The sequence below is a fragment of the Schistocerca americana genome, chromosome 4 (genome assembly GCF_021461395.2).
Source record: "Schistocerca americana isolate TAMUIC-IGC-003095 chromosome 4, iqSchAmer2.1, whole genome shotgun sequence".
NCBI classification, from domain to species: domain Eukaryota; kingdom Metazoa; phylum Arthropoda; class Insecta; order Orthoptera; family Acrididae; genus Schistocerca; species Schistocerca americana.
In genome coordinates, this window is record NC_060122.1 from 82,208,363 (window position 1) to 82,232,390 (window position 24,028).

A 24,028-nucleotide genomic window follows, 5' to 3' on the forward strand; every position below is an offset into this window, starting at 1 on the left:
AACTTACACTGTAATTCATGCCAACCTCACAAACCAAAGTTACGCAGTGCTTGCTGACGCCCCAGTGTTTCCTATTGTACTTAGGATTGCTCAATCTGGGATACTGTATCGTCATAGGCAGTCATACCTAGAAAGAGAATTCTGAAAACGATAAGGAGTTTGCGACCCAGATCCGTTAGTTGGTAAGTGCTCCCTCGGCCGTCTTCCCGAGCACCTATACACCTGTGTCACTAGAGGCGCCGTCGCGAAAGTAGACTGCTCAAGATCGCCGCTTACGTCTCACCCGCTCCCAGTAGTGTCGCTGTGTCAGGTATTGGCTCGTCTGTCGTGTTTGGTTATGGTTTATTTTGTGAACTCTATCTACCTTGCATATAGTTATGAGTGACACAGTCTAACTACAGTACAAAATTGAGCGTGATGGCTCAGTAGAGTACGTTCTACTGCTTCTAAATTACGTCGGATTTAAGTCCATAAATGTGACGATGGATGCTACTTTTTAATGGATCGAAGGGGTACTGCCACCTCAGGAGCTACCTTTTTGTTGTCTATGTATTTCTTCCACTCAAAGATCAATAAAGCGAATGTCTGGACAAAATTTCGATTTTGCGAAACCATACGCACCAATAAACTGTCCAGTCACTTTAATGTGACCACCTGAGAAAAGGCTGAATATCCAACTTGTGCAGCGTGGCCCGCTGCGAGACGCGCTGGATAGGTCAGTGATGTTCTGGAAGGTACTGACAGACTTATGGAACCATGCCGACACCAGTGCAGTGGCCAGCTGCCGTAGGTTCCTCTGTAAGGAATCCAAGGCTTGAACAGTCCAATCTAAGTGGTGACATAAATTCTCTGCTGGGTTTTAATCGGCGCGGAAAACGATAAACTCATCCTGGAGCTCTTTGAACCACTTACTTATACTGCAAACTGTGTAATACGTCGCATTGTCCTGGTGGCAGATGCCACTGTGCCGAGGAAAAACAAACTGCCTGCAGTCGTGGAAATGGTTCCAAAGGCTAAATGCATACATGTGTTGATCCACTGTGCTTTCCAGACTGACGAGATCACCCAGGGAATGCCCTCCGGCCGGGACCATGCTGACGATTATTGCGTGGTGTTTGGTTTCAGACGTTTCTCGCCATACACGCCAACTGTCATCTATCAGAGTATAAAACGCGAATCCTCTGAAATGGCCCTCTGTCGTCACTCAGTGAATTTTCAGTTTCGGTACTGGCATGCAAATTCCAGCCTTCGTTGCCGATAAACAGCAGGCAGCATGGGTGCGCAGACCAAACGCCTGCTGCGGAGTGCTATGCATCGAAGCGTTTGCCAAGCAGTGGTGCGGAGACACTGCTGGTGGTCTCTTGGTGCCTCTGGGCGGTCAGTTGCTCAAGAGTTGCACACCTATCCGCCAGTACTTATCCCTCCGCTGCCGTCGTTCACTCCCACAATCTGTAACCTGTGTTACACCACAGATGCCTCGGGACCAGTCTTGGTTAGCGCCATTTTATCATACACTACACATTCTCCCCGATGTTATTCAACCTGTATATTGAGCAAGCAGTGAAGGAAACAAAAGAAAAATTCGGAGTAGGTATTAAAATAGATGGAGAAGAAAGAAAACTTTGAGGTTCGCCGATGACATTGTAATTCTGTCAGAGACAGCAAAGGACTTGGAAGAGCAGTTGAACGGAAAGAACAGTGTCTTGAAAGGAGGATATAAGATGAACATCAACAAAAGCAAAACGAGGATAATGGAATGTAGTCGAATTAAGTAGGGTTATGCTGAGGGAATTAGATTAGGAAATGAGACACTTAAAGTAGTAAAAGAGTTTTGCTATTTGGGGAGCAAAATAACTGATGATGGTCGAAGTAGAGAAGGTATAAAATGTAGATTGGCAATGTCAAGGAAAACGTTTGTGAAGAAGAGAAATTTGTTAACATCGAGTATAGATTTAAGTGTCAGGAAGTCGTTTCTGAAAGTATTTGAATGGCGTGAAACATGGACGATAACTAGTTTGGACAAGAAGAGAATAGAAGCTTTCGAAATGTGGTGCTACAGAAGAATGCTGAAGATTAGATGGGTAGATCATATAACTAATGAGGAGGTATTGAATAGGATTGGGGACAAGAGAAGTTTGTGGCACAAATTGACTAGAAGATGGGATCGGTTGGCAGGACATGTTCTGAGGCATCAAGGGATCACCAATTTAGTACTGGAGGGCAACGTGGAGGGTAAGAATCGTAGAGGGAGACCAAGAGATGAATACACTAAGTAGATACAGAAAGATGTAGGTTGCAGTAGTTACTGGGAGATGAAGAAGCTTGCACAGGATAGAGTAGTATGGAGAGCTGCATCCAACAACAATAACGTACTTTGACGACGGGGGCACGTGAAAAGTGTACATAGTCAGCCGTTTAGGATATGCTTCCATCCCTGACCTGAAAGCCAATAATCTTGACCGTTTGGACGTCAGATAAGTCCCTTCGTTTCTGCATTACGACAAAGACTGTAACGTTTTTGCGTCCCCTTGACACTCCTTGTATACTCTCCACTGCTGGTGCTGCAACCTGACATCTGTGAGTGTTTACGTTGATGTCGAACATAAGGGGTGGTCACATTAAAGTAAGAGGTTTGTCTAAACTTGGCACGACTCCAATGAGCCGTAAGTGTCTACACAGAATTTGGTGTAGAAAATTTCGGGGGGTTGCGTGATGGTTGTAAAATGAAGTGCCTCCTGCAACAGTTGCAAATACATTCCTTCGGGGCTGCATCGAATACTGTCCCCCATATTACAGTGAGCCGTCGGAAGAGAAATGCTGGCAACGGCATGCAAGCCCTCTTCCGCTGCAGCTCACGGAGTAACTCGGAGGTAAACCTCGTTCATAGCTGACATTAAAAAGAAAATGAAGCCTCAGGTATTACAAAACTTAATTTTATAATTGTTCCAATGGTACACAGTATGAGCGTTTCTATGAGAAAAACGAGTTTTGGGAAAACGGATCATTTAGGACCACTCGTTTAAAATTGTGTATAAAATACTGAGATTTTAATTCCTTTTTCACAAAATTGCGGCACAAGATGGTCTGCACCGTGTCTATGAGACGCGAAACATGGGTGATATAACCTGCCTTGTCAGATACATAACTGAGCACAAGAGAGTTATCTTTTCTGTTGGCTACAATGCAAGACAGTTGACAATCGACTTTGCCCCCTTTGTATTCATTTATTTGTGAAAAGTTAATGTTCTTGTTGTGAAAACCATTCAAGATCGACTCTGAAGTTGTTTAAAAGTGTGTACATTGGCACAAGCAAGGAAAGGGGTCTCAAAAATCGTATGATTCATCGTCTACCTCACTGTTAGACTTTCTTGTAGCGCCTAACCTCTACCCTGGTGGGGTGATGCTGATATCACTACACCTGAGAGTGCTTCGAAAAGAAATCGAACAGTAACTGAAGAATAACACAAGAAACTAAACGCCAGGCCTACAAAATATGAAATAAGTAATTTGGTCTTTATTATTAGATGTTCTGGAGATCAATGTGTGCTGCAGACCATGTGCTAAATACAGTATTACAGTGAAAGCAAATATACATGTAGGATTTGCTTGTGAATTACAATTGATGTGCAATTATTGCAGACACAGTGCTATTTTTTTTTCTTTTCAATTCCTCAAATGCTTCTGCAGATGCAGGTAAGCTCTATGATACAAACATTAGAGAGGAAGGGCTGCAGGTGCCGTTGTACGTGATGTGATGAACGTTTCTACTCCACCCCCAAAACTTGAGAAACAGATTATGGAAATAGACTCTGCTGCTGAAGATGTAGCACAGGATAATATGAAAGATGCTGCTGAGGAAGCTTGTTGCTGAAAACAATAATAACACGGGCTTGTCCATAACTTGTGACTGGAGACGGCACAAGAGAGGTTATACATCACTGAATGGTGTTCTAACAGCTACAAGAATGGACACTGTACAAGGATAAAATGGAATATAAACATGAAGACGAGTGCATAATAAACTTTTATCGATATGGAAGTTGTTCGAGTAATAAGTATTTACCAATGCTCAATAAGATAGTACTACATTGGATACATAAATTATCTTGGAAATTGTGATTTGAAGATACTGAAAGAAATTGAGAAACTAAGGCCCTATGGGAACAATGGGAGCATTTGCAAACCTGAGTGTGCTGGCCATGTTCAGAAAAGGCTGAAATCAATACTTTTACAGCTCAAGAGTAGGACGAAAGGCATGAAACAGAGGGGTTAAAACTTTGGATGGGAGAAATAGAATGACAGATGCTGCTATAAACAATTTCCAGAAGTGATACGCTCTAGCAAATAGACAGATGCTGATGCAGAATTAATTATCAGTACAGTATGAGCTCTGTTTTTTTACAAAGCTTCAAGCAATGAGAATTTACTACATGGCCCACATCCAATTGAAAAAGATAGGTGGTGGAAGCACAAAAGCCCGCATCTCGTGGTCGTGCGGTAGCGTTCTCGCTTCCCACGCCCGGGTTCCCGGGTTCGATTCCCGGCGGGGTCAGGGATTTTCTCTGCCTCGTGATGGCTGGGTGTTGTGTGCTGTCCTTAGTTAGGTTTAAGTAGTTCTAAGTTCTAGGGGACTGATGACCATAGCTGTTAAGTCCCATAGTGCTCAGAGCCATTTGAAGCACAAAAGAGGCAAAGTAGCTAAACAACAACATAATCACCATCATCATTTACCACCTGCCACAGTGGACGAAATGAAACCAATATTCCGAGAACTCGAAGATATTAGTCTACTGAATGCAAATGAGTGTGTGAACCATGTGATGTGGAACAGAAATGTGTTTTTAAGTGTAAAGACTCTTCTAAAAATGGTTCAAATGGCTCTGAGCACTATGGGACTTAACTGCTGTGGTCATCAGTACCCCAAAACTTAGATCTACTTAAACCTAAATAACCTAAGGACATCACTCACGACCATGCCCGAGGCAGGATTCGAACCTGTGGCCATAGCGGTCGCGCGATTCCAGACTGTAGCGCCTAGCACCGTTTTCGGCCACTCAGGCCGGGAGACACTCTTCACTTTGAAGTTGATGATCGTGTTTCATCCATTCAGTAGTGGCGATATAAGATAGTGCAAAGTTTTGTAGAAAATGGGGCTCTGCGTAAGATTACGAACTGCAGCCACTATGGTTCGTTTGGACGAGGAGCGGCATGGCTCTTTAGGTAACGCAGCGAAAATCTATTCAAACATGGTTAGTAAGCGTACGAGAGCCATCAAGAGGAAGCTGCTGGACAATTCCGATGGTACTAGTGTAACATCCCCACAAAAAATTGTATAATTATTCTTGTTCACATGCTAATGGACATAGAGCTAAGTGTAACCTCCCAGCAAAAACAAAATTTAATGGCAATAACAATAAATGAAAAATAGCAATATGAGCCATGTGTAAGCTCCCCACAAAAATGAAAGTCAATTCAATAAAAAATGAAATCTCAGTGACAATGAAAACGCACATAGACCGAAATGTCGATCTTAGGCCCTGTTCTTACCTCAGTAAAATTGCATCTGCTCTTATTTTCCGCCACAGCTTGCAGGAAATGCATCGCAAAAATTCTTTGAACTTAAGTAAATTTTTTCTTTAAGGAAATGCATGGGAAATTTTCTTTAAATAAAATGTTTGTTTTGTTAAAATGCTTGGTTTGAAAACAAAATTATTATTGGGGCGATTCTTGAACAAATTAATTACAGTTAAGATGCATTACATTATCAGATGTGCGCAATGCTGCTTCATTAACTTATTTAAAAAATATAGCTCGTCTTGATCCTTGACCAGAGGCCCATGTCGACGCCCGCCGACTCCTCACACACAACTGCGACTGTCTCTCGCGCGCTACTACATGCTCTCGCGACTCGCTACGTACAACTGAACTCTCTCGCAACTCGACCGCAACTGCACCTGCCGACTCCCTACATGCAACTGAACTCTCGCGCGGTCAAGCGCAGATTAGCAACGATAAATAACTCTCAGGTCAGAGATTCTGTCATGCCTCGGCATCGCTGTACGCGTTTCACTTGGTATGGAGCAAGCACGCTTTTAAGTGAAACCTTTGAAGTTCATTTCCTGTAGCTTTAATTTTTTTCGTATGTAAGGTACATTCTCTAAGACTGCTTTTAGTAGAAAGATGACATCCTCAGTAGTTGTTTTTAAAGGCTTCTAATAAATCCTAATTAAAACATTTGTGAAATTATTTTCTGTTGAGAGATTTGTGTTTCAAATTACTTGTTAAGACGTAAAACTTTTTAACATTAATATACTCGTATAATAAAATATCTCAAAAACTATACTTTCTTTTATCTGGAGAGATTAATTCAGCAGAAAGGCAGAACATAGGTCCGTGTTTTGTGAAAAAATGGGGAGTGTATTCGCAATAACTTACGAGAAAATGTTCACAGATTCTGGCTCAATTTAACATGGTAAGCACGGAGCATGCCTTATACAATTAAAAAATTCCCAGCAGAACACATATCAATCAGTGATGACATATTTTATTTGTGGATGTCCATCTTACTGCCTGGACGAGGGACTTCAGCTGATGATATAAATCAGAAAAAGTGCCAGCACAGCTGTGTCTAGACAATGTCTTTATTTTTTCACACGACTAATTTCGGTGCCTTATTACCGACATCAATAGGCCCCACCACTGCCAAACTAGTCTGTAATAGAAAAAAAGACATTCTCAAGACACAGCTGTGGTGGTACTTCTTCTCATGTAGATGACATTTTTTTGTTCATGTAAAGAGTTTATACCTTGGACAATATTTGTTATATACGTTCATGTTTACACGATAAAATGTGTATCCTTGCTTCTACAAAATTTTGAAGACGATCATACATTTATTTATAAAATCAAATGTGTTACTGTTTCCCGTTGTTTTCACAGCTGAAGTAAATGAATATCTTTTTCTTAAAATTTCCTTCGAACGTTACTTTTAATTTTTACCATGAAATAATTTTCTCTTGGGGAGTACTGCATCATAGTGTGCGTCATTTACGACGGCGGCCGAGTTTATGTTCGTTCTGCGCATCTGACGTCACAAAACACAGTCAGCCAATGAACAGAGAACGACGTTGCCAGAGCTCGACTGCAGTGCAGAGCACGGACGAGTGTCTTCAGTTTTAGAAACGTTTAGTCGTAAATAAAGTAATTGAACAAAAGCACTGTCTTGATAGCAGACTCTCATTTATAGAAAGTTTGGAAAAAGCATTCTTTATACCAGTTGCTTCATATTCTATCAATTAATTAAACCAAAGAAGCAATAAGGCTCCGAATTCAGGCGATAGCAAGGAAAGGTGTTTGAATCATTCTAACGAACCGATTTTTTGCAATAAAGAACAGCGGCAGTTGTTTATTTCCTATTGTACTTCGACGAAACGTGAGTAATTGGTAGTCATACCAACAGTGTTTGTCGGTATTATGCGTGATATTTAAAAGTCCTCCAGGAGTTCCACTGAAGGACGATCTGCGTTAGCGTGATGCTGAAGGTGTTTGCCTGCTAAGGAAAGGTTCTGAGGTCAAACCTAGTTCGATGCTTAATATTTTCTTTATTTGAAAACAATATCGTATTGTCCTACTTCATGAATTATGTTCGTTTGAATGTAATTTTTTGAAATTTCGAGTGTTTTGTCTCTTCATTATAATCGTAAGTTTTCGGTTTTTCTAATTTTGTCCTCCAATATTTCTTTTCACAGCAATTAAAAATTATGTAAAGGCACACATACAATATTCATGTTATCTGTTTTGTTTGTATATCTTCTCTACGGCAGTCGCTGTTTTACTGTTCATATTGAGATATATTCTTTTGCGACAGTATTAAAAGTATTATTTAGAACAGAATTTCGGCTGGTACGTTGCCGAGATACTTGATTTTCGGACGCAATTCTTTGCTTCGCTGCTTTGGCAACATCATATTCAATGTTTTCGTCTACAGATATATGTTGTGGCAAGTATTTTGCTGTCCATTGTGACAAACACAAATTGTTTGCGCAGTATATTTCAGTTTCTATGTTTTATTACGTCCACGATTCAGTTTTGTGTACTTCGCCAACTTTGTTTTAATCAGAACGTTTTCCATAAAAGCGAAATGACTCTACTATAAATAAAAGTTTTATTACAGTCGCTAAAGATGGATTATTTCCCAATTTATAAACACTGTTTATGTTATAAAGGGTGTTGGACATTGAATTCTCTCGAAAACGACACACAGAGCCAAAAGAAATCCTAATGAAAGTTAGTTTCTCTTGGAGGGGGACATCCAATTATAACAAATCTGACCACAAATCCGTCGGATTTGGTATCATTGGATGTCCCACAGTTTTGTTTAGTGTACTTTGTCTGCTTCCTTTAAACGCGCCCGCTGTAAATAAAACTTTTATTAAAGTCGCGAAAGGCGGAATATTTCTCAATATTACATACGACACATATCTGGTACTTAAATTAAATGAGATACGGTTTACAGTAAATTTTATATGAAATTTAGGTAACTTGTCCACATTTCATTCTCAACATTGTGGCAACTAAAATCGACCATACGGAAAGTATACAGTATGAACTTTTGCCTCTACAAACTCTGCAAAATTTCGTACAATGGTTTACTACATTTAATGCTGCAAAATAACTGCGTTGAACATCGAAACAAAATTAAGGCATTTATGGGGAGCAGGTATCAGTCAAGAAGATGTGTAAAATTGAATTTTTTGGGCCAAATAGTTTTTGTGAAATCGAACGATAAGTGTGTCAAAGCAGTTGGAACACCATGTGTCCGCGCAGGCGAGCAGTGCAGTGATGACAAAATCGCGCACAGCGCGGAATGCGGGGAGCACGTCTTCGTTGCAGCGAAAGGGTTAAAGCGGCCGTGGTGGCTTCATAAACTGCGCGCTCTCCCCCAAACGTAAGTTTGCGAACATACTATACTATGGCGCTTCTTCTCTTGGCGCGTGCGTCGTTTGCAGCTGGCAACGCAGCAATCTCCTACGTCTGGGCGGACATGCGCGAGCCTCCCAGATAAAGGAATTGAACTTTAAAAATAGATATTTACGAAATTTTTTCGGTAGTTTTAGTAATATTTGCAGTTCTCATAAACTGTAAAAATTTCGAAATTGCAAGACGGTGAGATGATCCTGATATTAATTTCGAGATGACCGCTATAGCTACAGCAGCCAGTTAACGAGAAGATAATACGGTAGGACACGGGACGTTACGAAACGGAGCTGCTATGCAGCAGACCTGTGCAGGCAGGAGGGGGACTCCCCCCGGCCGTGGTCTCTTTAAACAGTGGGCCCGCGCGCCTCCTGGGCAGGAAGCCATGATGTGAACACCGCGCATCCTGCGGGACCCGCTTCCTCCACCTGAGTCTCGGAAGCTCCCACCCCTGTCTTCCGCCTGCAGCCGCACCCCCGCCACTACCACCTCCACCACCACCAGCCCTCAGCCACCTCGTCAGCTAGGCTCCTTCCCGCGGCGTGGCGCAGCGCCGTATTTCATTACGATTTACGGCCACGCTAAGAAGTTGCAATATGCGGCGTGGGGCCTTCGCTGCGGCGCGTGACGGAATGGCCGGCGCCGGGGCCTTAATAAGCCCGCCACTCAGCGTGGCCCGCCCTCTCCACGTCTCTGGAATGAGAGCATTAGGCTACCACCATCTCGCCGCGCAGTATCAGGCGCCTTTAAGAATACCCGGTCCCGGGGCTGAGGTGAGCTTCCCAATTTGCTGGATTTCATTAGCGGCAGCTAACGGAACGACCTCGGCATTTACCGAACGTCTGATGGGATTTCCGGAGAACGCGGGATACTCCATTTCGAGTGTCGGATGTTTAAGTTCTAGAGGCTGGATAAGAGGATATGGCAACCGTGTTATAGCAGACCATACCTATACCGGATGAAAAGTACACTACTGGCCATTAAAATTGCTACGTCACGAAGATGTGGTGCTACAGACACGAAATTTAACCGACAGGAAGAAGATTCTGTGATATGCAAATGATTAGCTTTTCAGAGCATTCACACAATGTTGGCGCCGTTGGCGACACCTACAACGTGCTGACATGAGGAAAGTTTCCAACCGATTTCTCATACGCAAACAGTGGTTGACCGGCGTTGCCTGGTGAAACGTTGTTGTGATGCCTCGTGTAAGGAGGAGAAATGCGTACCATCACGTTCCCTACTTTGATAAAGGTCGGATAGTAGCCTATCGCGACTGCGGTTTATCGTACCGCGGCATTGCTGCACGCGTTGGTCGAGATCCAATGACTGTTAGCAGAATATGGAATAAGTGGGTTCAGGAGGGTAATACGGAACGCCGTACTGCATCCCAACGACCTCGTATCAGTAGCAGTCGAGATGACAGGCATATTATCCTCATGGCTGTAACGGATCGTGCAGCCACGTCTCGATCCCTGTATCAACAGATGGGGACGTTTGCAGGACAACAACCATCTGCACGAACAGTTCAACGACGTTTGCAATAACATGGACTATCAGCTCGGACACTATGGCTGCGGTTACCCTTGACGCTGCATCACAGACAGGATCGCCTGCGATGGTGTACTCAACGACGAACCTGGGCGCACAAATTGCAAAACGTATTTTTTTCGGATGAATCCAGGTTGTGTTTACTGCGTCATGATGGTCGCATCCGTGTTTGGCGACATCGCGGTGAACGCACGTTGGAAGCGTGTGTTCGTCATCGCCATACTGTCGTATCGCCCGGTGTGATGGTATGGTGTGCCATTGGCTACACGTCTCGGTCACCTCTTGTTCGCATTGACCGCACTTTGAACAGTGGACGTTACATTTCAGATGTGTTACGACCCGTGGCTCTACCCTTTATTCGATCCCTGCGAAACCCTACATTTCAGCAGGATAATGCACGACCGCATGTTGGAGGTCCAGTACGGGCCTCTCTGGATACAGAAAATGTTCGACTGCTGCCCTGGCCAGCACATTTCCGGGTCTCTCACCAATTAAATTCGTCTGGTCAATAGTGGCCGAGCAACTGGCTCGTCACAATACGGAAGTAACTACTGTTGATGAACTGTGGTACCGTGTTGAAGCTGCATGGGCAGCTCTACCTGTACACATCATCCAAACTGTGTTTGACTCAATGCCTAGGCGTATCAAGGTCGTTATTACGGCCAGAGGTGGTTGTTCTGGGTACTGATTTCTCAGGATCTATGCAGCCAAATTGGGTGAAAATGTTACATGTCAGTTCTAGTATAATATATTTGACCAATGAATACCCGTTTATCATCTGCATTTCTTTTTGGTGTAGCAATTTTAATGGCCAGTAGTGTATTTAGACCGACAATCTCTGGGAGGTTTTAGGGGACATTAAAACAAATATTTTTCCCTAATGTCATTTTTTCCTATGATGATGATTTGAACCGTAGGAGGCCATATTACGCTCTTCAGATTTTGAGGCCGTATTACGATCTTCAGTTGTAGGCAACTGCTGTCCACCAGTGTAGTGGTGCGTTGTCGCTGTTTACTAATTGAGCGTTACACCTGGAGTGAGTACACAGATATGGTTTGTTCGGACGGTGTAGCGCACCACAACGGACGAGCTGCACAGCGGGTTTATCAACAACAATCTCCTAAACGCCGGATCCCGCATCATACGACCTTTGCTGCTGCGTACCAACGTCTTTGTGAGACCGGGTCTTTTAGCAGTATACCTGGACAGGGACGCCGTCGCACGGTAAGAACTCTGCAATTTGAGGAAGCTGTCCTGCAACATGTGGAATTGCTGGAAGAGGTCCCACTCCCTACAAGACAACGCATGTGGTTCCAACATGACGAGGCGCCGGCACATTTCATTCGTCGTGTGCGTCGATTCCTGGACCGACGGTTCCCAGAAACGTGGATTGGCAGAGGTGGTCCCGTACCATGGTCAGCTAGATTACCAGTTATGTCCGCTCTAGACTTTTTTGTATAGGGAGAGATGCGCAGCCTTGTTTAGGCTACTCCTGTTGCATCAGAAGAGGACCTGGTTGCCCGAATAGTAGCAGCAACAGGAACAATTCATGATACTCCTGGGGTTTTTGCCCGTGTCAGACAGAACGTGATCCGACGGTTTAACCTTTGTTTACGTGTCAATGGAGGCATTTTTGAAAATATGCTGTAATTGAAATTGGGTTGAGTTAATGTGTTGTCTCTTTGTCATAAATAAATGGAAAAGTGTTTGTTGTGAAACTTCCTGGCAGATTAAAACTGTGTGCCCGACCGAGACTCGAACTCGGGACCTTTGCCTTTCGCGGGCAGGTAGAGCACCTGCCCGCGAAAGGCAAAGGTCCCGAGTTCGAGTCTCGGTCGGGCACACAGTTTTAATCTGCCAGGAAGTTTCATATCAGCGCACACTCCGCTGCAGAGTGAAAATCTCATTCTGGAAACATCCCCCAGGCTTTGGCTAAGCCATGTCTCCGCAATATCCTTTCTTTCAGGAGTGCTAGTTCTGCATGTTTCGCAGGAGAGCTTCTGTAAAGTTTGGAAGGTAGGAGACGAGGTACTGGCAGAAGTAAAGCTGTGAGTACCGGACGTGAGTCGTGCTTCGGTAGCTCAGTTGGTAGAGCACCTGCCCGCGAAAGGCAAAGGTCCCGAGTTCGAGTCTCGGTCGGGCACACAGTTTTAATCTGCCAGGAAGTTTCATATCAGCGCACACTCCGCTGCAGAGTGAAAATCTCATTCTGGAAGTGTTTGTTGATTTAATTAATTTGCCATCAGAGAAATCTTCCTCTAACGGTTTAAATACTCCTCATAGGAAGAAATGACATCAGGGAAAAATATTTGTCTTGATGTCCCTTACAACCTTCCAGAGTTTGTCGCTTTAAATACTTTTCACCCTGTAGACGTTCACTGTAATAAAGCAGTCAATATAATTGTTCACTATTTGGATCACAATCCCCCGCACAGATGGAAGGCGTCGTACACACTTGATGCTTATTTTTACTGAGCCACCATCTGACTGCTTACGGTGGATCATTTATTGCTTCTTGGCCAGGGATCCGAGTGGACCTAAATAGCAGTTCCACCCGTGGTCCATACCTCATCATATCGTTGCCCTTGTCCCACCTTGTGGAGGCGGGCTTATTGTTCATTTCTGTCCCTTTGTTGTCTCTTTGTTTTGTATGTTTTAGCAGCTTCGTTCTCTATCAAATTATAATACATGACACGCTGGGTAGCCGCGCGATCAGGGGCGCCTTGTCACGGTCCGTGCGGCTCCCCCCTTCGGACGTTCGAGTCCTCCGCGGACATGGTTGTGTGTGATGTCCGTAGTGTCCGTAGAGACATCCAGAAGGAGTCAATGAAATTCTGGAAGTTGGCGACAGATATGCGGAGCCATGCCGACACTAGTGCGTGATCAGCTGCCGTAGGTTCCTTGATAAAGAATCGATGGTGTGAACAGCCAAATCTTAGTGGTGAGACAAATTCTCGTTGGGTTTAAATCCAACGATTCTCGGGGCCAGGGGAGCACGGTAAACTCATCGCGACGCTCTTCGTGCCACGCACCTACACTGCACGCTGTGTAAGACGCTGCGTTGTCCTTCTGATAGATCCCATTCTGCCAAGGAGAAACAAACTGCATGTATTGATGAACATGGTCCCCAAGGATAAATGCGTACTTGTGTTGATCCATTGGGCCTTACTGAATGAATAAGTCCCCGGGCAATGCCCTCCGACCTGGATACTCCTGAAGACTGTTGCAGGGTGTGTTATTTCAGACAATTCACGCCGTACACGCCAACCACCGTCTTTCCAGCAGAGCATAAATGGTGGGTTAGTTTAAGTTAGATTAGGTAGTGTGTAGGTTCAAAAATGGTTCAAATGGCTCAGAGCACTATGGGACTTAACATCTCAGGTCATCAGTCCCCTAGAACTTAGAACTACTTAAACCTAACTAACCTAAGGACATCACACACATCCATGCCCGAGGCAGGATTCGAACCGGCGACCGTAGCCGTCACGCGGTTCCAGACTGAAGCGCCTAGAACCGCACGGCCACACCGGCCGGCCTGTAGTGTGTAGGCTTAGGGACCGATGACCTCAGCAGTTTGGTCACATAAGAGCTTACCAGAAGTTTCCAATTTATAATACATGAAATGGAAATATAAGGTTTTGTTGAATTCTGGAAGAAACAAAATGATGGATAGGAAATTAGAGTTGTGAGTCCCGTAACCTAGATGTCTAAGATGAACACCTCGGTATGTACTTCGAGCCACTGACTCTCACACATCTTGCATGTTAGTGATTAGGATGGTCCTTATTCTGCTTTCCTTTCTCTCAGTTGGTGTGTCTGTATACGAATGTATAGGTTTATGGTGCCCGTTGCAGTAGGCAGTTTGCGACAGTACGCCCAGACTTTTAAGGCTAATTTATGCTTAACAACTCATAGCTATTTATCTAGTTACTATTAATAAGTTTATTGTACCTGTTGCCTTTGGCAATTTGCGGACAATATGCCGGCACTTTTCTAACTACCTTAGCCTAATGTGCACTACTAAGTGTCCACTTTTAGATATATGTGTTATTACTAAACATCCCAGCAGTTTATTAATGACTAAATTGAGTAGCGTTCTAGTTACTAAACTTGCTGTCATCTGCGCTGTCTTCTCTCTGCGTCGTCTCCCTTGTAGTGTTGCACCTAATGGAGCCTGGAGCCTGCTACCTTGCTGCATATTGGCTTCTCTCCTATACAGTCGTGTGCGTAAGTATTCCTCGTATGTTGCCTTTGAAATTTGTCTGTTAATATGTTGAGTAGTGGCCATTCTGTTTCACTTCTTAGCAGATCGTATGGTTGGCACTCTGTGTAAACGTTATGTGCTTGTATTTTGTGTCGATGTGTCTGTAATTACCGCAGAATAGGGCTGTATCTTCAATACAAACAAGTATCTCCATTAGACACACGCGATTCAGGTTCGTGGGATAATGCCCGTGTCCTGTTAAGAACTGAACCACGCTGTCCTAGGGTTGGCAAGAATGTGTGGGCTCTCCTTTCTATTCGCCAGAGTTTAAGCCGGCGCTTGTTGTTTAAGGGTACACCGGCTGTTTGGCTACTTGATCTAGTCTACCCATCCTTAACCAGTACTGTGCAGCCGTGATATCTGATGGTGATGCCAACCGGACGGATTCCAAGCACCACAAGTTGGTGATGAGGGTAAAACGATGAGCTCACGTAGTTGCTGATAATCTGAGTTCAAGATCGCACGATAGTATGTTCTGATTACTGTGAAAGTTAGTCTTCTTGTACTGAGTTTAACCTAGCCAGTTTGTGTAGTATTTTTACTGCTTTGTCTGTACTTATTCTGATCATGTGTACTCCTAGGTAGCGCTTTACAGTCACCCTCCTTATGTTTGTGTTCCCAACTTTTATTGAAGGATGACACTTCAGTTGAGCCTTTGATAGGGTATATAAACTATTGGCAATTAAAATTGCTACACGACGAAGATGACGTGCTACAGACGCGAAATTTAACCGACAGGGAGAAGATACTGTGATATGCAAATGATTAGCTTTTCAGAGCATTCATACAAGGTTGCCGCCGGTGGCGACACCAACAACGTGCTGACAAGAGGAAAGTTTCCAACCGATTTCTCATACACAAACAGTAGATGTCCGGCGTTGCCTGGTGAAACGTTGTTGTGATGCCTCGTGTAAGAAGAAGAAATGCGTACCATCATGTTTCCGACTTTGATAAAGGTCGAATTGTAGCCTATCGCGATTGCGGTTTATCGTATTGCGACATTGCTGCTCGCGTTGGTCGAAATCCAATGACTGTTCGCAGAATATGGAATCGGTGGGTTCAGGAGGGTAATACGGAACGCCGTGCTGGATCCCAACGGCCTCGTATGACTAGCAGTCGAGATGACAGGCATGTTATCCACATGGCTCTAACGGATCGTGCAGCCACGGAGCGATCACTGAGTCAACAGGTGGGGACGTTTGGAAGACAACAACCTTCTGCACGAACAGTTCGACGACATTTGCAGCATCATGGACTATCAGCTCATAGACCATGGCTGGGGTTACCCTTGACGCTGCATCACAGACAGGTGCGCCTGCGATGGTGAGCTCAACGACGAACCTGGGTGCACGAATGGCAAAACGTCATTTTTTCGGATGAATCCAGCTTCTGCTTACAGCATCATGACGGTCGCATTTGTATTTGACGACATCGCGGTGAACGCACATTGGAAGCATTTATTCGTCATCGCCACACCGGCGTATCACCCGGCTTGATGGTGTGGGGTGCCATTGGTTACACGTCTCGGTCACCTCTTGCTCGCACTGACGGCACTTCGAGCAGTGGACGATACATTTCAGATGTGTTACGACCCGTGCCTCGACCTTTCATTCGATCCCTGTGAAACCCTACAATTCAGCAGGATAATGCACGACTGGATGTTGCAGGTCCTATACTGTTCTTTCTGGATACAGATAATGGTCGACTGCTGCCTGTGGCCAGCACATTCTCCAGATCTCTTACCAACTGGAAACGTCTGGTCAATGGTGTCCGAGCAACTGGCTCGTCACAATACGCCAGTCACTACTCTTCATGGACAGTGGTATCGTGTTGAAGCTGCATAGGCAGTTGTACCTGTACACGCCATCCAAGCTCTGTTTGAGTCAATGCCCAGGCGTATCAAGGCCGTTATTACGGTAAGAGGTGGTTGTTCTGGGTACTGATTTCTTAGGATCTATGCACTCAAACTGCGTAAAAATGTAATCACATGTCAGTTCTAGTATGATATATTTGTCTAATCAATACCCGTTTATCATCTGCATTTCTTTTTGGTGTAGCAATTCTAATGGCCAGTAGTGTATGTTTTGTGGCCTGCTATCTGGAGTTTGTTTTTTGTGCAGCATTGTATGATTGTATGTAGTGTGCCACTTGCTTTCACTTGTAGCTGGTCTCCACTGTTAGCAGAGACTACTAACAGCAGGTGATTCGCGTAGGCGACAACTCCATCAGTACTATTTCTCAATCCTCTAGAAAGTGGTTCAATAGAGGATGGATTTACAGATCGATCGCTGTGGGCATTGCTTGATAGTTCCCCTGATTACTTCGCGACTGCGTACGCGGAATTCCATCACTCTGTCGCAGCAGCAGTCCAAGAGACTATCATACAGGGAGTAGGGTACCTCCAGTTGTCGTAACCAAGCAAAACACCTGCGATGCCTATCATTATCGTTACCACGTATTTGTTTTGTTTATTTGTAACAATTTCGAGTCATTGGTTAATGGCGTCATCGATGGATTTTCCGTGTCTAAAGCCGAATTTGTGGGGACTAGGGCCTTGTAGTGCCCTGTGGGCAGACGACTGCAAAGCATCTTCCCTTGAGCCTTAGTCATTTTGTTTATGACATATTTTTCTCTGTAAGATTTGAGATGTGAAGCATTCGTGTGTGTGGATTTTTGTACGAACAGTGTGCTTGAGGTTTTCCTAATTGTAGGTACCCTGCATAGACGTAAGCCGTCATTGAGAGTTCTGCTGTGTGGTGATCTCTGTCGCTATTGATCAGAGTACCTCTGCATGGATGCCATCTGGCCCCGACACTTCCTTAGTTCTTAATTCTCTTATCCCTAATGTGACTCCTTCCTGAGCAGATGAGCAGGTGACAGAAATTTTGTTATATGGTAAACGTAGCTCTTTCTCATTGTTGTTTGTTGTGGTGTATTGATGTTCATGACATCTTCGGATGAATCCCTCCACCTTACTGCCATTGTGTCATCATCCTACCTTAGTGTACCTAATAATAGTGGGATCTTAATTTTGTCTGAGAGTAGCTTGTATGGCTCTGCCTAGATGATGTTCTGTGTAGCCATGCACTGTTCCCAGTGTTGCTTCCTACTTTTTAGTAGTGTTTGAAGGTGCCTTGTCTATGTGCTTCCATTCGATTCTGTTTGTGAACCCATGCTTCTTGGTAAAGTTTTCGTTTCCTCCTCATGTCTCATTTTAGTCTCGTTCATTAGTCTGTCAGGTCGTAGTTCTCTGTTTGGCGTATGATGCCTTTAGTACTAATTGTTTTTGTGCATTCTATACAATCTGTTCGAGTTTTCGTGCCCTGAAATCTATATTTCCGCAAATATTTAATAGCTTGCGATTTTGTACTATTTCTTTTACTTTACCCCTTTGGGCTCTCAGGAATATGCAGTGTTTTGCTGTCTGTACCAGTGTGGTGCTGGAGTTTTGTGTTAATTAGAACGTTATTATGTTTTGGCCGCTCGTTGTCACCTTATTGGGTACTGTTCAGTTGGTGAATGTGTGAGTGATTTCTTGTTTGCTGAAGTTATGTCGATACAACTGTGTGATCAGTCATGTCCTGGATATGTATGTGTTTGCCCTCCTGTGTTTAAAATGTATAGTAAATGTGTAGTTATGACTCCAGTATTGTCATCGTTCTGTCTGAGTACCATTGGGTAGAAGTTGCGTTAACGTAAGCCCTTATAACCAGATTCTTATGCCTCGAATAATCTGCTACGTACCTCATTATATTAGCATATGGTTCAATTGTATGACTATGTCAGGCATAACGAGAAGCTTGTACTCACGTTCCCTTTCCACAGCCTGCTTATATTGTTAGCAAATGGCTGTTGCACAGCTGAGTTACCTTAACAACGTTTAGTTTCTTGTTAAGGATTACAATAGCTACTTTGCAGTCCTGGCTACCTTGTTATTACAATAGCATCTAAGGGTAAGTTAGTCAGTTTCCCGGGTAAGACACAGGGCTCCTACAGACATAAGATGTCAGCAGGCCTTGGGCAGTTCTAGGGAGCTCAGTGTTCAGTAGTGGACTCTCCACTGTATTTAGCTTGAGTACTTTCACAAGTATTTCACGTAAACATAGCATTTTGACCGCTTTTATACATAGTCAAAATATGTCCTCCCGTGTGCCCTAACCTGATCTCGGCACAGCTTTAATGGATTATGTTTTGCAGACCAATGTCATCTCGTCGTCCAGTGGTGTTGGCTCTGTCGGCAAGTTTTCGGTTCCCGGAGCGATTCTGTCTGCTTGCTCTGTGGTTGTGAAGCTGACAGTGTGTCCCCGATGATGTCGTAACTGTTTCCCTTTGTATTGCCCGAGCGTGGGGGGGGGGGGGGCATGGTGGCTGATAGTGGCTTCCCCATTTGTGGCATTAGCCACACGAGAGACTGCCCTCGATGTATCCACCTGACATGTGCCCGTGACTGTGGCGGTCGTGGTTGGTGTAGGCACCATCTTCTCGGTGTTTTCCACTGGAGGGGTTACTTCTGCCATGCTACCGTTTTTCTGCTTCCTCACATTATCTGTATGGTTCTGGTGATTGTTTGTGTCAGTGTCACTTTCGCTACCACTGTTGTCATCGACATATAGTTCACCGTCTCTGAGAATTATTAGTCTCCTCAGCGAGGTGATGATTGGCTGTGTTTCTGTGCCAGGCGCTGTGCCTTGTGAGGGAGTAGACTGAGTTGTACTGGGTTTTCGGGCACTAGGTTAGTACATCCCGCCGGAGATGAATCTGATGGCTGTAATGTAATTTTCGCACTTTTTGGTGCCATGCACCTCTGTATATATGTATGTTGAGGTTGGTTGGTACAGGTGTCTCCTTTATGTTATTTTGTGCGTGTGTTATGTGTATGTTACTGCTGTTCTGTTGTATATTGGTATGGCGTATGTAGTAAGTGTTGTCAGTTTATTTATGCTGTTCAGCGCTTGCTTTATAAGTTAATTTTCCTTCGTATTACTGAGTTCTGTTTCTTTATCTGTAGTTCGACATCAAAACCAGCTGCCCTAGTATGTGTCATTAGGTCTATGTAACTGTCCCGCAGTGCATGTGCCTGTGTTATGGAGTGTATTTCGATGTATTTATCAGACAAGGGTTCCACTGATTTCCTTAAGTAATAGATCTCCGATAACTCCTACTAAAGGTTGAAGGAGACATTTGTTCTATAAGTGGCAGGTGTCTTTTTGTTCTGGTCCAGACTGTATACCAAATAGGTTCCTTGCAGTGTACGCTGATGCAATAGCTACATACTTGGGGAACAATCATACACAACCGTTCGCTCGACGAAAGATCCGTACCCAAAGACTGGTAAGTTGGACAGGTCACACCAATATTCAAGAAATGTAGTAGGAATAATCCACTAAATTACTGGCCCATACAAGTAGCATTGATATGCCGGAGGATTTTGGAACATATATATTGTCTTCGAACATTATGAATTACCTCGAAGAAAACGGTCTTTTGCAAGTGAGACAAGTGGATTTAGAAAATATTGTTCTCGTGAAACACGACTAGCTCTTTACTCGCTTGAAGTGTTGAGTGCTATTGACAAGTGATTTCAGATTGATTCCGTATTTCTGAATTTCCAGAAGGCTTTTGACACTGTATCACGCAAGCAGCTAGTAGTAAAATTGCTTGCTTATGGAATATCGTCTCAGTTATGTGACTGGATTAGTGATTTCCTGTCAGACAGGTCACAGTTCGTAGTAACTGACGGAAAGTCATCGAGTAAAACAGAAGTGATTTCTGGCGTTCGACAAGGTAGTGTTATAGGTCCTTTGCTGTTGCTTATGTACATAAACAATTTGGGAGACAATCTGAACAGCTGTCTTAGGTCGTTTGCTGATGGCGCTGTCGTTTACCGACTGATAAAGTCATCAGAAAATAAAAAAAAATCCAAAACTATTTAGAAAAGATATCTGATTGGTGCGGAAATTGGCAGTTGACCCTTATTCACGAAAAGTGTAAGGTCATCCACATGACTGCTGAAAGGAATCCTTTAAACTTCGGTTACATGATAAATCAGTCAAATGTAAAGCAGTAAATTCAACTAACTACCTAGGAATTACAATTACAACTTAAATTGGAAGGACACATAGAAAATGTTGTGGCGAAGGCTAACCAAAGACTGCGTGTTAATGGCAGGACACTTAGGAAATGTAACAGACCAACTCAGGAGACTGCCTACATTACGTTTGTCCGGTTTCATCTCCCCTCCCTTGTTTGCTGGTGTTCTGGCACAGGAGGGACTTAAGATTCTCCTCCGTGATACTATCCCTTATCACCCAATCCAGTTACACAGTTCCTTCCATGTTGTCGCTGTACGACTCTCCCTTCCTGGATTCACCTACTCTCTTTGCACCAAATATAGTCCATCGCCCACACAATTCTGTAAATGTTATTACTACTTAACTGGCAAATGCTAAATTAATCCTGCTAATAAAGTGGAAACCAGTGTTTTAAGTGTTAAACAGCTTTTATATTCAGCAGGGTGTGGCTTGTACCACTTCTGGTGTTATCGTATCCGTGTAACTGGATCTAGTATAAAAACATACTGAACTTAGTCCTATGAAAAATTACGTGGCGAAGTAAATTCAAAGAGCAAACGTTCTCATGTGGAATGAAAGGAAGAGTCAGAATTGACCACAATACGTATTATAACTCACAAGTGTGCTAAATATAAAGTTTTGGAAAATTTTAACTTTATAGATCTTACTACCTGCGCTTGTGATGCCGGCCGGTGTGGCCGAGCGGTTCTAGTCGCTCCAGTCGGGAACCGCACGACCACAACGGTCGCAGGTTCGAATCCTGCCTCGGGCATGGATGTGTGTGATGTCCTTAGGTTAGTTAGGTTTAAGTAGTTCTAAGTTCTTTGGGACTGATGACCTCAGATGTTTAGTCCCATAGTGCTCAGAGCCATTTGAACCATTTTTTTCGCTTGTGTATAATAGCTTCAAAAGTATCGTTTTACAAGGAACCATTGTTAACAACCCGTTGTAATAGTTTAAGTACGCTTCAAAACAAAAATAACGACGCACCACGAAGCAGTTGTCCGAGAGCGATGGAAATCTGTAGATGTAGTGTACATGCACTGACAAACAAATAATTTCCATTTTAGAAAATTTTGATGATTCCTTCAATAGCATGAACTTGAGAAATTGAGAAAGAAGCATTACGTGCTACCTTGGGGCACACATAGATGAAAAATTGAATTTCCACGAACGCATAAGGCTAACAACAGAAAAAGCAGAAAAACACTCCACAAACTGGTGAGGCAAAATTCAAAACAGTACAGACTACCTCTTCCAGTCATAGGTACATACCACTGTGCGCTCTTCGAATCAGTACTCAGCTTAGCAGCTAGCACGTGGGCACAAAGACTGAACGTGGTCACCAACAAAGCATTCGTCAGACGAGGGCAGAGAAGTGTCCTACTTAGGCTACCTGGAGCCTTCCGTACCACCTCAGCGGATGCACTGTGTGTGGTGCTCGGAATATGCCCCATAGATATCACGATCAAATACAGAGCTGCCAGGTACTGGTTAAAGGTGGGGAGACTAGATAAGGTACACAGAATAACCGGTGTGCCCATAGAGACGATACGTCACCTTAAAAGTTGGCGTTTGGATACATGGCAAGGTGAGTGGGATGCTAGTGATACGAGACGTAGACTGCACGACTTCCTCCCTGACATAAGGGAGCGGTTGAGAATGAGACATATCGATCCCAGCCGCGGTATGGTACATTTCTTAAACGAGCACGAACCTTATCCCACGCACTTAAACCGCCTGAGTCTGAGGCAGACACCTACATGCACATGCGGGGAAGAAGGTTCCCCAGAACACACTGTCTCTTTCTGCGGGCAATAAGCGAAAAATAGACATACACTACACTTAGATTACACAGATACAGACATAGATATATACACAGCAATAAGAGACGAAGAACAATTGGCACACTTAAACGCACTGACAAACAGTATTTCAAAAACAGCACATGAAGAGTATATGCAGACACGACATCACAGACATGCCTATGTGCAGCGTAACAGATATCTCCCAAGGATGGACAGCGATACCCACAGTGACAACGAAAATAGTGACCATGAGGAGGAACAGGAGGAGGAAGCTGAGCTGTGACAGTAAATAAGCAAATTGCTGGCAATATAGCCAAGAAAACACCACATGCTTTACATGGATGGGCACCTAAAGTAGTTAATACATAGGATTAGTAACAAATAGGATAAGCAATGTTATTTCTCTACTAATAACCATTTGTGTGTGTGTGTGTGTGTGTGTGTGTGTGTGTGTGTGTGTGTGACTAGCGGTCAACGGCTCGAAGAAACCATTCAGCGGTATTCACCGCCAGTCACACTCGGTGATGGTACTAACAGATCTCTCATCTATACTGTCTTCTTTTTATATTCTTCTTACAAAAACAACAAAATTTTATTCATATTTCAACCTTAAATTATTGTTATTTTGAAAAGTATCATTCTCTGTAAATGTTGTAGATAAAACAAAAGGAAAGAAAACTGTAAAAAAGTGAAAAACGAAAATTGTAAGATGTACGACCTGTTTTAAACATCAGGTAACAGGTCTATAATTTGGCAATAAATAAAATAAAATAAATAAAAGATCCTACTTGATGAATCCTGGGCTGGTCCCCACGTCCCGCCTCAATTACACGACTCGCAGACGTTTGAAACACATTCACGCAATTTCACGATTTACACTAGACGCAGACAGCTGGGGTACACTGATTCCATCCCAGGGGGTATGGGGTGGTGGCAGGAAGGGCATCCGGCCACCCCTTCACATTAACACGCCAAATCCGTTTAACCATGGCCGACCTTGCGTCAGCGCGGGACAAGGCGCAAGCGATAGCGATATCGATAGCCTCAGCAGGACATACAAAAATGCTACCAATTAAACCAAGCCGAAAACCTGCTTGGATATTGGGCAGAGGTGGAGTGATCTGTTGCTGACTTAATCATTTTGTGAAAGTCTTTCCATACAATAAATCATCACGTTTGCCTGAAATTGTAATCATTTTATCGCAGAAAGTCCTTTTTTTTCTTAGAGTGTATTGCGCCCACTCGGTAGCTACACTTATAATGCTCCAAACCCTTCTGTTAGAGTAACGGAAGCAGCTTCAATGTACTGGACATCGGGGCAATATTTTGCTGAATACTGCTCACCAGTGTGGGATCC